The sequence below is a fragment of the Manis pentadactyla genome, chromosome 5 (genome assembly GCF_030020395.1).
Source record: "Manis pentadactyla isolate mManPen7 chromosome 5, mManPen7.hap1, whole genome shotgun sequence".
In the NCBI taxonomy this organism is placed as follows: Eukaryota; Metazoa; Chordata; class Mammalia; order Pholidota; family Manidae; genus Manis; species Manis pentadactyla.
The window spans coordinates 9,732,104-9,748,663 of NC_080023.1; the positions used below are offsets into that span (position 1 = coordinate 9,732,104).

Genomic DNA, 16,560 nt, shown 5'->3' on the forward strand with positions numbered 1-16,560 from the left:
AGCTAACAAAAGTGATTTACCACCATTAGACCCACTCTAAAAAAATGTTAAAAGAAAAATGAACCCATATGGATTGAGACATAAGAAGAGTAAAAAAAATTATAAATATGTGGGTAAACAAACATTGAGCCTATAAAATAATAATTACAATAATATCCTTCAGTGCTTAAAAGGGTAGAATTAAAATACATGACAATAATAGCATGTAAGTCAGGGAAAGACAGACATAAATGGGATAAACTGATTTAAAGCCATGATGAAGTGGACTTGTCCCAGGAATGCGAGGTTGGTTTTATACTATAAAATTAAATAATGTAATATTCTACATTTAACAATTAAGGATAAATATTATGACAATCTCAATAGGTGGAGGAAAAGATTTTAATTAAGTAGAATTTAACCTCATTTCATGATTTAAAAAAATCTTTTTTAGCAAAGTAGAAATAGAAAGGAACTCCCCTATTTTGATGAAGGAATTTACAGAAAGTCTACAGCAAATATTATATATAGTGTTAAAATACTGCAAATTTCCATTTAAGGTTAGAAAGAGGATTCCCACTATCACTGATATTATTCATTGATGTACTTAATCTTAGCTAGCACCATAACTTAAGAAAAAGAAGTAATTATAGTGATCAGAAATGAAGAACCACATGACCCAGTAAGTCCACTTCTAGGAATTTACCTGAAGAAAACAAAATCCCTGATTTGGAAAAGATATATGCACCGCTATGTTACTGCCACACTAATTGCAATAGCCCAGATATGGAAGCAACCAAGGTGTCCATCAATAGATGAATGGATAAACAAGATGTTGTATATATATACAATAGAATATTAGCCAACCACAAAAAAGAAGAAATCTTGCTATTTGCGACAGCACGGATGGACCTAGAGGGTATTATGCTAAGTGAAATAAGCTAGGCAGAGAAAGACAAATACCATATGATTTCACTTATTGTGGAATCTAAAAACAAAACAAAACAAAATGAACAAAACAGCAATTGACTCATAGACACTGAGAAGTAACTGATGGTTACCATGTGGGAGAGGTTGGGATGGGTGGGTGAAATAGGTGATGGGTATAAAGAGGCACAAAATCTCAATCATAATATAAATTAGTCTTGGGGATGAAAGTACAGCATAGAGAATATAGTTAATGGTTCTGTAACATCTTTTGGTGTTGACAAATAGGAACTATACTAGTTGGGGTGAGCATTTAATAATGTATATAACTGACAAATCACTATGTTTTATAAAGTATATACAATATATATATTGAAACCAATATATATATTGTATATCAGCTATACTTCAATAAAAAAAAGACAGCTACTTAGAGGACGAAGAGCATGTATACCCAAAGAAGGGTAAGTAACCCCCTTATTCTTAAAGTCAACTAGTCCTGAGAGTGACTTTCCCATGAAGCTTTAAAACTTCATGTGATGTCACTTCTGCTGCATTCTACTGGTTACAGCAAGCCACTAAGGCTGCCCAGCATTCCAGGGGAAGGAAATGATATTCCATCTATCCATGGGGAGTGGCAAGGACACTCAGGAGAGTCCCTAGGACGTGAAATATCAGCGCAGCCCTCTTTGGAAGTTATGATCTACAACATCCAGAGCTCAAAAAACATCTGTGTCTGAACATATAAATATATTTTTATACACAACCTGTTTTAGGTTGAATTGTTCCCACCATAAAAGATGTATTAAACGTCTAACCCCCCCATACCTGTGAATGTGACCTTAATTGGAAATAAGGTCTTTGCAGATGTAATCAAATGAAGATGCGATCATTGGCATGGGCCTTTAATCCAATATAACTGGTGTCCTGAGAGGATAAAGACACAGATCAGAGAAACACCTTGCAAACACACAGAAGCACCTAGAGAGGCCACGTGAAGACACAGGCAGAGATTGGAGTGGTGCTACCAACAGCTGGAAGAGGCAGGGAGTCGTCTCCCATAGAGTCTGCAGACCGAACTGGCCCCGGGGACAACTTCCTTTCAGACTTCTCCTCTCCAGAACTGTGAGAATGAGAATAAATTTCTGTTGTTTTAAGCCAGTCAATTTGTGGTAATTTGATATGGCAGCTCTGGGAAACTAATACGCAATCCCTCCATTTTTTTGCACAAATATTATGTATACCATTCTAGATTTTGGTCTTTTCATGGGTAAGTGTTCATATTTAATCATATTTAAATGTAAAATGTGCTTTACTTCTATGTGCCATCTTAGGGACTCTCCTGAGTGTCCTTGCCACTCCCCATGGATAGATGGAATATCATTTCCTTCCCCTGGAATGCTGGGCAGCCTTAGTGGCTTGCTGTAACCAGTAGAATGCAGCAGAAGTGACATCACATGAAGTTTTAAAGCTTCATGGGAAAGTCACTCTCAGGACTAGTTGACTTTAAGAATAAGGGGGTTATTTACTCTTCTCTGGGTATACATGCTCTTCGTCCTCTAAGTAGCTGTCTTTTTTTTTTTAAGGAGTATATCACAGTTTCTTATCTGAAGATATAAGTATTGTCATCAATTTACTTCCTGAGCACTTTTACCTGATAAACACTGGATTTTTCCTTCCACGTCCAGTTCTTTCTCTATTAATCTCTATGGGATTGTGAGCAATGGTTTTCCCTTGGCAGTTTTCTTCTTCACACTCTAGTCATATTAGTCAAATCTATATCACTGCAGGTAACAAAATCCAGTCACTTTCCTGTGAAGAAATCTTCATTATTTACTCCATTTTACATCACTTCAACTGAGCTAATTCACCATGTTCTCTAAGAGGCTTTTTGCATCTTAACTTCTGGTGCCAATACCCTTAGTCAAAACTCTTTTTTTTAATGGAGATATAATTGACATGTAACATTATATTAGTTTGAGGTGTACAACATAATGATTTGATATTACATATATTGTGAAAAGGTCACCACAATTAAGTCCAGTTAATATCCATCACCACAAATAGTAGCATTTTTTCTTGCCATGAGAATTTTTAAGACCCACTCTCTCATCAACTTCCAAAAATACAATACAGTATTATTAAGTATAGTCACTATGCTGTACATTACATCCACAGAATTTATTTATTTTATAAATTGAAGTTTGTACCAACACAGAGAAGACAAGGAGTGATTCTATAGCATCTTACTACGCTGATGGACAGTGACTATAATGGGGTATGTGGTGGGGACTTGGTAATGGGGGGAGTCCAGTAACCATAATGTTGCTCATGTAATTATACATTAATGATACCAAAATAAAAAAATTAAAGTTTGTACCTTTTATCATTTTTAGATTCCACATATAAAGGACATCATATGGTACTTGTCTTTCTCTGTCTCTGACTTATTCACTTAGCATAATGCCGTCAAGGTCTATCAATGTTGTTGCAAGTGGTAAGGCTTCTTTTTCATGGCTGAATAATATTCATTTTATATATATATATATATATATATATATATATATATATATATATATATGACACTTAGGCTGCTTCCATATCTTGGCTATGGTAAATAATGCTGCAATGAATAAGAGGATGCATGTGTCTTTTCAAATTAGTGTTTCTGTTTTCTTTGGATAAGTACCCAGAGCAGAAACCTCTTTTGTTTAACGTAGTAGAACTTGAACTAGACCTAATTTGTTTACAGGATACAGGAGTGTCCTATAGAACCAAAGGACAAGAATGGAGCTAAGCTTCATAGTGGACTGTAAGCAAGCCTTAGAAATCCATGAGGAAGAGAGAGTATTCCATCTATCTTTCATATTTATTTTTCTCTATGTGTATATTTTATCCCACTCTGTCTATTTAGCCTGGTGCTCTCTGCTTTCTTGTTCACCCTGGAAGACAGCCATGCCTCAGCTCCCAGGTTTACATTACTCTAATTCCAACAGAGTGCAGAGATTAATTTTCTCTCTCTGAATTCTAACTCTAACTTACTGACTGCCTTAGTTTGGTTCAGGGGTGCATTCCAGGCCCAATCAACTGGAGCTGGGGGCAAGGTCTGCAGAGTCCTAGGTAGGGGAGGACACATCAGAGAAAGTGGGGGGAGGATGCCTTAAGTTGTATAGGCCATAGGAAACCACTTGACAAATCTCCCTTCAGGCTTTCTTGTCCTTTAAAAGTTATGTTTCACCTCCTTTCTACCTGGGTCTTTCTCTTTGTCTCTTTCCTCTAGCCAACGCCCAGCTGCCTGTCCCCTTTTTCCTTCTTCCTGATTTCCCTTAGAACTTTACATTCCTCTTCCTCTATACTCTGTGCTCTTGGTGCCCGGCCACCTCTGCATATTGGGGTTGATTGTGTGGGGGAAGGTTGGGAAATGGGAGAGGATTACACTAATGATTGCATTATCCCTAAATGATAGTCCTATACCTAAAAGGAACCCTGGTGAATAAAATGTCTCCATCCCAATACACCTATTTATTCATTGATGTTTATCCTCTCACTTCTTAAAAACATTGATGGAAGCAGGTCTCCTCATCTCTCCATCTCTCCCTCTATTCCTTCCTTTTCTGCACCTTTCCTTCTTGCATGGTTAGGTACAATGTTTAGCCATAAGTACTTAGGCTTAGCCGTAAAGCCTACAGGAATTACTAACACCACTGACATGCCCCAGTTCTGAATATCATTCTTTGTTCTATGTCTGAGCTCCCAAGTTCACATCTGGGGAACATAAATATGAAGCCATGTGGTGTCTTGGATTGGGATCCCTGGCAACAGATTTTGAGCCACAGAATTGCGTTCAAAAGGTGTGTCAGTGAGTGCTCCAGAGAGATACTTCTGTAGGAGGTCTGAATGGGCAGAGTGAGGAGTTGTGTGCTTGCAGTTGCATCTGAGATCTGAGCCCACCCAACATGGTGCTCTGGAGCTAGGGAGGCTCTTCAGAGTTGTCCCAAAGTGAAACAAGGGATCTAGGTGTTTGTACTCCTGAATTAGCCCTTTATTAGCCATGAGACACTCTCTGGGAAGGGGGTATAACCCTGGCCAAAGCAGTTTCCTGCATTCCAAGGACAGTTCTCTGTGAGGGCTGCAGCTGTGAGGTGTCAGAAGTGGACACCCCAGCCTCCGAGGAAGAGAGCATTTACCATGAAAAGAGGATCTGGGCAGAGCACCAGACCAGCCACCTTATATGGTATCACAGAAAGGCCAGTAAGCTGAAAATCGGGATACCTGGGCTTTTGTCCTGGTTTTGCCAAAACTGTGTGTCCTTAGACAAATCAGTTTCTCTCTACAGACCTTGGGTACCTCAATTATAAAATAAGAGGGAGCAATAAAATTGTTCCCTGGGTATTTACCCTAGAACAATAATCCTACATGTATACCAACAGAAGCAAGGGACATGGTTAAAACAATGAAATACTCAACATTTGGGAGGTGCTTACTGGTATGGATTTAGAAGCCCCAACTAAAAAGAATTAGGTATGTCTATATGTACTAATATGGGAAGTTCTTTAAGGAATATTACACAGTGAGAAAAAAGCAGGTTGCAAAAGAGGTATGATATGGTTCCATCTGTTTTTGAAATAAGTCACACAAAACAGAATTCCACATGAAAATGCATTTGTGTCTGAAAGGACCAACACTGGGTAACATCAGTCATCACCACTGGGAAGGTTCTAAGATTGAGGGAGAGCAGGATGGGGAGGAGAGAGGGTGAAGAGTAAATTCTTCTACTTTATATAACTTACACATTTTAATCGTCACATATTACTTATGTAATTTGAAAGTAAAAAGAAAACACATGACGTAGGTTAAAGTAAAGTGACTAAATATGAGCTCCAAAATTCCAACTCTGTAATTCCATGATTTTAAGGCCTCTCACCTACGTTATTCCACCTCCCTCCCTGGGGCAGCTATCCACCCAAATACTGGTGATCCTAACAAGACAGGGAGTTGACCTTAGCATCAGATCCAACCAGAAGGGATAAGGGAAGGTGAGATACCAGAAAACGAATTATTCTCAAAAGTGACTGCTCCTCAGATTAAGTGCACTAGTTAAGGAAAGCTTAACCATTTGACTAATATGTCCTTCCTCTATGCTTAACTCTAATTCAGCAGATGTAGCCATAGCAAGAGGTATTAAAGTTGGAATAGCTTCAAATAGATGTTAGCTGATTCACACAAGTCTTGGTGAATGGATTTTGACTTTAAATATGAAAAAGAAAGTCATCCTCCCAAAATATGACTCCTGTCTTGGTAATCCTAATCATTAAATATGTATACATTATTATCAACAGGTATTCTTGATTTCCACCATTTTTAAAAGTGGTTGAAACACTGAAGTTAACTGCTTTACATCTTCCTTTAAAATACCCTAAAACTAAAATCTTTTGGAGAAAGATTCTATGCCCACAGTAAATAATATTTTATAAATGTAAAAACCCTCCAATACTTACACAAGCACAGTATTGAAATTCACCCTTAACTACTTTGATAATGTACAGAACATTGCAATACTCTCCAGAAATTTAATCAAAGAAGGGATGACTGTCTCCTCTCTTTCTGCCAGAATGGGAATGTTTGGAGGGGGTAGGCTCCTTAAAGTGAAGAAAAGGGTCAGACCCAATTAAAAGTGCAAAGGAAACTTCGAAGGACGAATGCCATTAGCCCAATCTGGAATGGGGCCAAAATACAGGGTAATACTTCAACTCTTAGAAAAAATGCCAGGGGGATATTTAACAACTGCAGGTGGCCAAATGGTTTCTCCCGAGTCTCATCAGAAAAGTCATTTATAGCAATGATATTCACCAAGGGAAAGTAATATTATCTGACAAACTGCATATTCAATTACTATGTTTAAACTATGACATTCGTCAGGTATCAATTGAAACTGCTTCTCTATAGGACAATAAATAGAGAAATGAAATGCTTCTGTTATTTAAGCAAGGTTAGAACATAGAAAACAATTGTTATTTATATCTAACATTGGGCTTTCCTTAAATGAAACACCAATTATCATTTTGTCCAATAAACCAAGCCTTGACATATTCATGTTTTTAATTTTCCTTTCAGGTTTTAGAAATCTTTTGGAAGTTTTAAGCAAATTTTATTATCCACAATATGCTCTCAAAATATGCCTTTTATATGACTTCAATCAGGTTTATATTTTCCATCATCTCCATGAGAATGAGCTTGATTAGTTTTAAAAAATGCACCAGTTCATGTGATGAAATGTATATGATGCACTTATCTTCTTTCTTTCTTTTTCTTTTTATCTCTTTACTTTCTTTCTTTTAAACCTCTCCCCCAACCCTCCATTCCTCCCACCTCTTAGGGTTGTAAAGGAAACATTTTGTGAACTGTGGTATAAAGGCAATGGAAAATGCAGGCCTGTTAAGTGACATAACACATCCATTCTTGAATCCTGCAAAGGATATTGTGTGAGTAAATTCACATAGTCTAAAAAAGGTTCCAGTTTTAAAATACTGAATGCTCCAGAGCTCTGCTTTTGCCTGCTGTGATTTAAAAGGTAGAGGCCTCATTTCAAGCCACTAAAATTCAAAGTGACAGAAACCTACAAATTTTTATTGCTGTGCATTTAATAAAATTTACATTTACAAGCTGTCAGTTTGAAACGTTGAATAACTAGTACTTTCGCATTCAGACAAGCAGATTTGGTTGCATTGGGGGTTCATTACTACCTACTTACATGTTCCTTAAAGAGTCAGAATAATCCTTCAATCTATGACTTTTGATATCTCTTAATTCAACACTGCACAAAAACACCATTGAGTTTGCAGTAAGGTCAACAAAAGGAATTTATTGTGCTCTCATAAAACAAGGCGTAATTAAGAGCCCCCTTTCTGCTTGTTTTAATGTGCTAATACGAGAACATTAGAACCAACGAACAGCCAATTGCTAGGTGTCTGCAGCAGCTGCCTAGGTTTTTGGTAATTTACTTACTCAATTATGTAGACTCTCTTAAATCCACAACACTGGTGGGTGGTAAGGTAGAGGGATAATAAAAAAACATAGAGTAGGAAACGCCTTTAATGCACGTTTTATGTGCATCTGGGGTAACATTTTTTGTTTGTTTGCTTTTCAGAACAAGAATTAAAGATTGTAACTTCAGGTAAATCAACACAGGAATAAACGTCCATGGGTTTAAGCCACCTCTAAAAATTATGAGATGTCTAATAATCCTATGATTATGTGGTCTGTTCTGAAAAAGAGTATTAAACCAAGTGTTTGACTGAGTATTAAAAAAACAGATTATCTAATGGCTTCCAAGGGGGAAATATAAGAAAGACCATTCATAAAGTTCCTTAATAGTAATAAATTATACACACTTCCTTATTCTACACATAAATGGAAAGACAAAGACAAACTATGAAAGAAAGGATGTGTTCTCACACCTTCAAAAGGACCACATTTTAATTAAATAAAATTCCTCCAAATTGTTTGCTATCAATATATGAACTTAATGTTCTTTTCAAATGAGCACCAGAAAAATGCTTATCAAGTTGTAAAATGTCTCAGTTTTTCTTAATATTCAAAATGCCAACTTCAGAGTCTTGATTTTTAGAATGTATTTGTTTTATATGATAGTCGAAATACAAACTGGGAAAAAAGGCCCAAAATGCAAAATTCATCCTGATTTATGTTGCCATTATTCAAATATAGAAGATTAGACTAAACCTTGAAAATTCAAGTTATCTCATTTTAAATTTTATTTAAATCATCTCTATGATTGTGGCATTCATATTAAAGGACAGATCATAACCTGTGGATATAAATTGACACTTGGAGAATAAAGCAGTTAAGTAACATTCTCCAAATGTCAAAAATTTTGTAGTATACATCATCCATTTTCTTTTCAACTTAAGTCCCACAAAATTTATTTAATCAGTCAGACACTCTCCTTTTACGGCTTGAAAATTACAAATATCAACCAACTAATTTTGATTGCAAATTAGATATCTTTAAACTTTCCTCCTTGGAACGTTTCATTCTCTTAGACAAGGTGACATAAATAAAAAATAAGAGAGAACAAACAAATAACCCTATTTTGTATAACTACCTTTTAGTCATTGTGTTTGAAATCTTTTTTATCTTTTGCCTCTAAAATTTTTCCATTTTATCCTCAAGGGAATTGAAGGTATAAAATATTATATCATACCAAATTAATCCTATGCAGTATTATGTTCAGTAATACAAGTGCCTTTCTAAGTTTTTGAAAGCAATTTATGCCTCATTGCCTCATTTTTCTTTTTAGTTACCAGAAGAAAATTAAATAGTTTGGAAGGGAGCCTATGAAATTTTATTTTTAAAATGAAAAGTGAAACCTGAAAATGGCTGAGAGGCTACAAAATGACAGAAGAATGTTTAAAAGTCATTTTTTTCTCTTCTTCATTTTCCTAATAAAGAAGTCACTGAGCTAGAGGAACTATACTGAGTTTTGACCGGGCAAAAAAATCACTGACCTAGCTTCTATCTGGATTCTGTACATTCATGACATCCAACATGAGCTATTTGGCTCCGTATTAATAAGTCCATTCTGAAAGAGTACACCCTGCTCAGAAAAGGCGGACAAAAATAATATCTATAACAGAGGAAAATAAGTTCACCACTCAAAAAAGCTGACAATATAATCATTCGATGGCAAACACAGCCATGACAGATCAAAGATAACACATGCCAGTAACTCATCTACAGCACTGTAGAGTTAAAAAGAGAATTTTTTGCCCAAGTTCATCAGCTCAGAGTAAGCTCAGGTTGAAAATGAATAGGTGCATGCTCACCCTTTCTCAGACACTTGGTTTTAATGTCTGTTTAAATGCTAGTTTTATATAGCATTTCTAATGTATGTATTGAATGTGTCAGGTCTATATTAATTGACTGGTTGCCTTCAAGATAACCAAACTCTAAGTAACTAAAATAACACCAATATTAATATAATTGTATTTACTAAGCTCTTGCTACACCCTCCTGCCAGGCATAAGTGTTGGAATTGTAAGTCAGACAGGGCTGAGCAGCAGTCTTGGAGAAAATTACTTTAAATTGGCCTTTCATTAGCACTCAATAGCACTGAAAAACACCTCCAAGTACATGCCTTATGGAAGGTAAGCCCCCATAGCAATAGCTCCCTATTAAAAAGGCAGCCCATTAACCTGCTCAATCAGCATTCACCACATTTGATAAATACTATTAAACAAAGAATCTTCAACCGCAAAATAATTCTGCTATATCTAACTATTCAGACTGCTAGGGCTGAATTTAAAATTCCAATCTTCAATGGCATGCATGTTAACTCCAGTTTACTTTTTTTCAGTTTTACAGAATTGGATATTGTAACTGAATGCTTAAATTTCCTTTACATAATATTGTTCCTGGATCATAAAAAAAAATCAGTACTCTATAGTAACAAAGACTATAGAAACTAAAGCTTTCATAGGAAATTCAAACATTTCGATACCAACACCAAGAAGAAAATATATTTCCAAGTGAAGAAAAAAATCCTTCTGTTTCTGAGCTTTGCTTTGAAGGGCATGCTCTTTCTTGACATCTGCATAGGAAAAGGGAGTGTAACTTCTTTGGTCAACTATCCTTTCTGAAAATCCTGCACTGGCAGACTTGGAAATGGAAGGAATTTATCCTGGGGATTCATTCGCAGCTCTTCTTAACACTCAAAATGCTGAATATCTTCAGTACACAAGCCAGGGAATTTGGCCCTTGGAGTTACACTTTTCAGCAAACAAATATTAAAGAAAAATATTTTCAACAGAAAGAGGCCACATGAAATCTATCACAGGTAGGAAATGGTCTGATATGAAATTGATATACATATGAACTCCCCCAACTGAGTTCCCCCTGGTTTACAGCTTGAAAAAGTTCCAGCATTTCATCTTTTATATTGGCATTTCCATTTCTAAAACTTACCACTGGTTTTCTTCCAAAAAAATAACATTTCAAAACGGAACAGGAAAGTAAAACATTTTAGGCCTAGCAAATAAGACCACCTTCTTGTAAGCCAGGTAATTTTTCTCAAAATTGTAGTTCATAGCCAGTTCTTCCATTTCAACTAGAACCGTCTAATTTAATAAACATTTTTTTGGAATACAAAGTTCTGTTAATTCATGTCTGTTCAGTGAGACACGGCTGTTCATGTTAGTGGAGGGATGCAGCTTAGAGTGGTGGCTAAAATATGCATCTTAAAGTCAATTAATTCCAGTTCTGCTGTTTACCATCTACATGATTGTGAGGAAGTTACTTACACTCTCTAAGGCTCAGTCTTCTCATCTGTTAATAGGGACACTATCAAACATTTTCATAAGGAGGAAAGGAAATAATATTTCATCACTATAATGTGCCAAGCATGATGCCTAGCACATGAGCTCTCCATAATGGTAGCTGTTATCTCCATGTTCACTGTGACCATTTAAAAAATTAAGTGGAATCATTTTAGACCAAAATGGCTAGTCACATCTTTTAAAATTTTATCAATATTTAGTTCAGATTTCAATTGAGCTATCATAGACTGCCTAAAACCATCAAATAAAACGTGAAAACCTGTACCATTCATAAAACACTCCCTCACCCACCCACCCCACACACCCAGCACACACAAAGCCAGGTTTTTCCCTCCAAGATACGTGGTTCTGTTCCTGGAAGCAGAACATAAAGTGACAGACAGCATTTTTCACTTTTCTTCAAAGCCCTTTGCCATGCTAAAAACAACTATGGTGTTTCCTTCTTATGCCATTTGCATGTAAATCAAATTGTTTTTTAAAAATTTATTTCAAGATTTATTTTGGAACTGACTTCAAAATTTATTTCCATATTCCATCGTCAAATAGTCAAGCTAATTCTTTATGATAATTCTAGATTTAAAGAAGCTACCTTTTTTCTAGATTCTTAAAAAAAATCTAAGAAAAATATATATGGAAGGTAGAAGTGATAATATAGGTGTGCTTTTTTTCAGTTTTCTTGAATAAACAATTTTATTCAATGCAGATAATATAAAATTATTATCTAACATTGCAGCATCTATCAGGATCCAAGGTTATGTTTCTGTGCCAATCTACCTATTCTTTACTGAGTAACCCATTTCTAGGGATCAAATTACCTCACAAAAATTATTTTCAATTTTACAATTAAGAATAATTGAATATACTTCTCCGAAGAGGAAATACAAATGGCCAACAGGCACATGAAAAGATGCTCCACATCGTTAATCATCAGAGAAATGCAAATAAAAACCAATGAGATAGCACCTCACACCAGTTAGGATGGCCAACATCCAAAAGACAAGGAACAACAAATGCTGGCAAGGATGCAAAGAAAGGGGAACCCTCCTACAGGGTTGGTGTGAATGTAAATTAGTTCAACCATTGCAGAAAGCAATATGGAGGTTCCTCAAAAAACTAAAAATAGAAATACCATTTGACCCAGGAATTCCACTCCTAGGAATTTACCTGAAGAAAACAAGATCCCTGATTCAAAAAGACATATGCATCCCATGTTTATCGCAGCACTGTTTACAGTAGCCAAGATATGGAAGCAACCTAAGTGTCCACCAGTAGATGAATGGATAAAGAAGATGTGGTACATATACACAATGGAATACTATTCAGCCATAAGAAGAAAACAAATCCTACCATTTGCAACAACATGGATGGAGCTAGAGGGTATTATGCTCAGTGAAATAAGCCAGGCAGAGAAAGACAAGTACCAATGATTTCAATCATTTGTGGAGTATAACAACAAAGCAAAACTGAAGAAACAAAACAGCAGCAGACTCACAGACTCCAAGAAGGGACTAGAGGTTACCAAAAGGGAGGGGTGTGGGAGGGCAAGTGGGGAGGGAAGGAGAAGGGGATTGAGGGGTATGATTGAAGGGTATATGTTTAGTATACATGGTGTGGGGGGTCACGGGGAAGACAGTGTAGCACAGAAAAGGCAAATAGTGAATCTGTGGCATCTTACTACATTGATGGACAGTGACGGCAATGGGGTGTGGCAGGGGACAATGTTGCTCATGTGAAACCTTCATAGGATTGTGTATCAATGATACCTTAACAAAAAAAAAAAGATTTTTAAGTGAACCAAGAACAAAACATTGTCACGAGTGATTACTCCTGAAGAAAGCTAATTACAAACCCTTGGATTCATTTTTCTCTGCTCTGTCTTTTGCTTTACAAAGAGATGAAAAGAAGGCAGATTCAAAATTTTAACTGCAAGCAGTCAATAACTTGCAAATATGTATTTGTCAGTTCTGGTATTTAAAAAAAGCACTCATGATAGATTTTTAAAAAAGAGGTGTACATATACACAATGGAATATTATTCTGCCATAAAAAGAAAAGAAATCTTACCGTTTACAGCAACATGGATGGATCTAGAGGGTTTTATACTCTGAAAAAGCCAGATGGAGAAAGACAATCACCATACGATTTCACTTATCTGTGGAATATAAAAACAAAGCAAGACAGAAGGAACAAAACAACATTAGACTCATAGACACTGAGAAGGGACTAGTGATTACCAAGGGGGAGGGGAGTGGGGAGGGGTAGGGGGAGGGGGCCTGTTGAAACACTGTGATGTACATTTGATAAAATAAAATAAACAAAGAAAGCAAAAAGAAAAGACTATAGTAACCCAGGTTGAACAGGTGACTCATTGTCTGTGTAGATGAAAATTATCTCAGACTCATTTGCACTGAAGAAGAGACTGGGAACTCTGTTAACGAAGCAGGGCAGCTTCAATTAAGTTTCGTATTTGTAAGATAAAGTTGGGAGGTCAGCCTAGGCAAACTAACAGAAAAAAAAAGGATTACCTCCAATGTAATGATAGACTTGCCATGTGGTTTCTGAGAAGATGACTGGTTGAAGAAAGGTATCCAGGCCCAGTACTAGGAGGAGTCGAAAGTTTCCCTATGTCCTGAGACCAGGGCCACTGTGGGAGGCCGTTAAAGTTAGGCATATTCAGCAACACAGACTTGGTCAACTCACACCATGCCATACTTGCCTTCCTTCATCTGTGGAGGGCAGGCTCTGGAAGTCACTGGGAGTTCAGTGCATGTGAGCCATGTGTAAGGCAAGCCCATACAACCCAACCAAGCCCATAAAAACCAGGAAATGTGTTCTCATTGTGTGTTAATGTGCCCACAAATGTACCTAGTTTATACATTTAACAGCTCATGTGGTAATGAAAAATGCCATGTAGAACATATAGCTGCATGTGCAAGGGGGGGTGATTAATATGCCTATATGTACTCCTTAATTGGTTCATTCCCTTTATTTTGGTTAATGTAACATTGTGCAAACTTTTATATAAATCATTTATATTTTATATGGAATTCCATATAACCAAGGCGGAATGACGGGATAAGGGAAAACTCTAATGGCATTCTTATTGAATTTCATTAGCTTGATAGTCCACCTTTTTTTCACCCTATAAACTGCCAATACATTGACACAAAACTTTCAATCCTTGCTTGGTCACTCAGCAAGCCAATAGCCGGCTTAACAAGAGAAAAAGGAAAGTTCCAACTCTGTCGGAATTAGCATTTTATATTTTCAGTGATTTCTCAGCCAAGCCGTCTTCGTAAAACATCCAGATATCGAATTTGACATTTTGAAGTTCAAATGTGTTTGAGTGGTCATTTTGAAAACTGGGGAAGCCTAGGATAAAGAGCTGAATTTTTAAGTTTGCACTATTACTAGTGAAGTCTGGGTTTTGGTTGTTTTCTAGGAGAACTCAAAGGCCACTGAAGATGTTTTTCCATCATTTTTTCATAACATTTAAGCTAAAGGCAAAAAAAAAAAAGTGGAACGATGGAAGGACATGGTTTTCTTTGGGAGAAGGAAATTAGAAGTCACCGCAAATTATTCACCGGGATAGGTAAAGGCGAGTGAACACTGTTTGCTTGTGCATCTCTGACAACTTCATGCCTTCCACCCAAGGGAGAAGCAGAGGCTCTCGCTTCATTTCAGACGGGCAAGGAAAAGGCTTTCAGAAGAGAACTGGGGAGGGGATCCAGGTGTGGGTTCAGCTCAGCTCTCGCCAGCGGCCTCCGCAGGTGGCTCTCCTTGGCAGCAAGGGCAGGCGTAAACCCGCCTGCTGGGGAAGCCTGACTTGACCCCCGCCCAGGCTGGCAGGAAGCGACGCCCCTGTTCTCTGCGTGGAGAATGCGGCCTCCGCCAGCGGCTGCCGCGCGGCCCAGTTTGCTGCTGTGTTCCGGGGCAAACCGCTGCAAGACCTAAGGTAGGAAAACCCCACCCCACACCGCAGCTGCGTGTCCGCCTTCCACCCTCCGCCCGGCTCCAAGTCGGCAGAGGCCTCGCCGCCGGATTGAGTTCCTGCAAAGACCCTCCTCGCCAAAGCGCCCCATCCCCAGCAAAGCTGCGGTGCGTGACCGCTGCCTCCGCTGCGGGGGGACCTGGGGGCTCTGGTGCTGCCCCAGCCCCGCACGCCGTGAGCTATGAGATTCACAACGCGAAAGCTGCCGGGAGGCTGGAAGGGGTTCGGGGAACTGGGACCATGGGGGCGCATTGACGCTGCAGACTTCTTGGAGGGGCGGCCTCCCTGGAGGAAGTGGCTTAAATGCAAAGGCCTGGTCCCAAGCTTGATTTCCAAATGCTAATCTGTCACCTCCTTAAGGGCAGGTCTTTGGTATCCCTGTGTCCTCAGTGCCTCCAGGACAGGCTGATGGAATCGAGGCCAGACTCCACTTCCCTCGCCTACCCGCCGCGGAGCGCTCGGCTTCTCCCTGTGAGGTCTCTGAACCACGTGCACCAGGACCACCCGTGGGGTAAAAACGCGGATCCTGGGCCGCTCCCTCACCCACAGAAACCAAGCCCGTTCCCCACTGAATTTTAAAGTGTGCCGGAGTTGGAGCCTTGCTGGGCCCTGACACCAACCGCAGCTTTTTCATTTCGGAAGCGCCTTCGTCCCTGTTCAGCTTCGCAGCGAGGGAGACATTCTCAGTCTCGTCTTACAGAAGGACCTGCAGCAGAAAGGGGTGGGGTAGCCCAAAGCCCCACCCGGAGGCGGCCCTGCTCTGCAGCGGCTCTTCGTGCACGAGGGCAACGTGGGACTAAGCAGACGGCAAGGACTGGGGAGGGTCATTCCTCCGGGTCCCTCGCACTTGAATGCACTCCCCTACCCGCCCCAACCATGCTGGCTGGCGTTGCGAGGGTGTTGCAGGGGCCTGCAGTGAGCGCCTAGCACAGTGGGTGGGCAAAGGCCCCTCCCACCCGGCTTCACCTGGCAGCCCCTGCCAAGAGAGGAGTAGGAGGGGAAGGGAGGCGCTAGCCTGGCTGGTACCTGTGCTGCGGAGCCAGGTGACCTCCGCGAGAGCCAGAGCTGTGCCCCGCAATCCCATCGCACCCAAACCACACAGCGCCTGCGGCCCCTACTCCACTCCATCCCACCAACGTCGGGCCTCTGCCCTGAGCCCGGACTGGATTCCTGGCCTAACCCTTTCTGCCCGCCGCCCCCTGCTCCCCAACCCACCCACCCACCCACCCAACAACTGCGCACACACTCCCGGCTCGCACGCCTCGACCTCCAACACCCTGGACAGGCCAGGAATTGGGGAGGCTTGGGGAAA

General features: G+C 39.3%; 1 long non-coding RNA gene across 1 annotated transcript in view; it reads left to right on the top strand.

The window, feature by feature from the left end:
• Positions 1–8,805, top strand: part of LOC118930182 (uncharacterized) — a 31,173-nt gene extending 22,368 nt beyond the window's left edge. Inside the window, exons 2-3 of the long non-coding RNA XR_005031913.2 lie at positions 7,283–7,388; positions 8,054–8,805. This is a non-coding gene — a long non-coding RNA (uncharacterized LOC118930182). The remainder of the gene's footprint in view (positions 1–7,282; positions 7,389–8,053) is intronic.
• Positions 8,806–16,560: the final 7,755 nt, after the last annotated feature.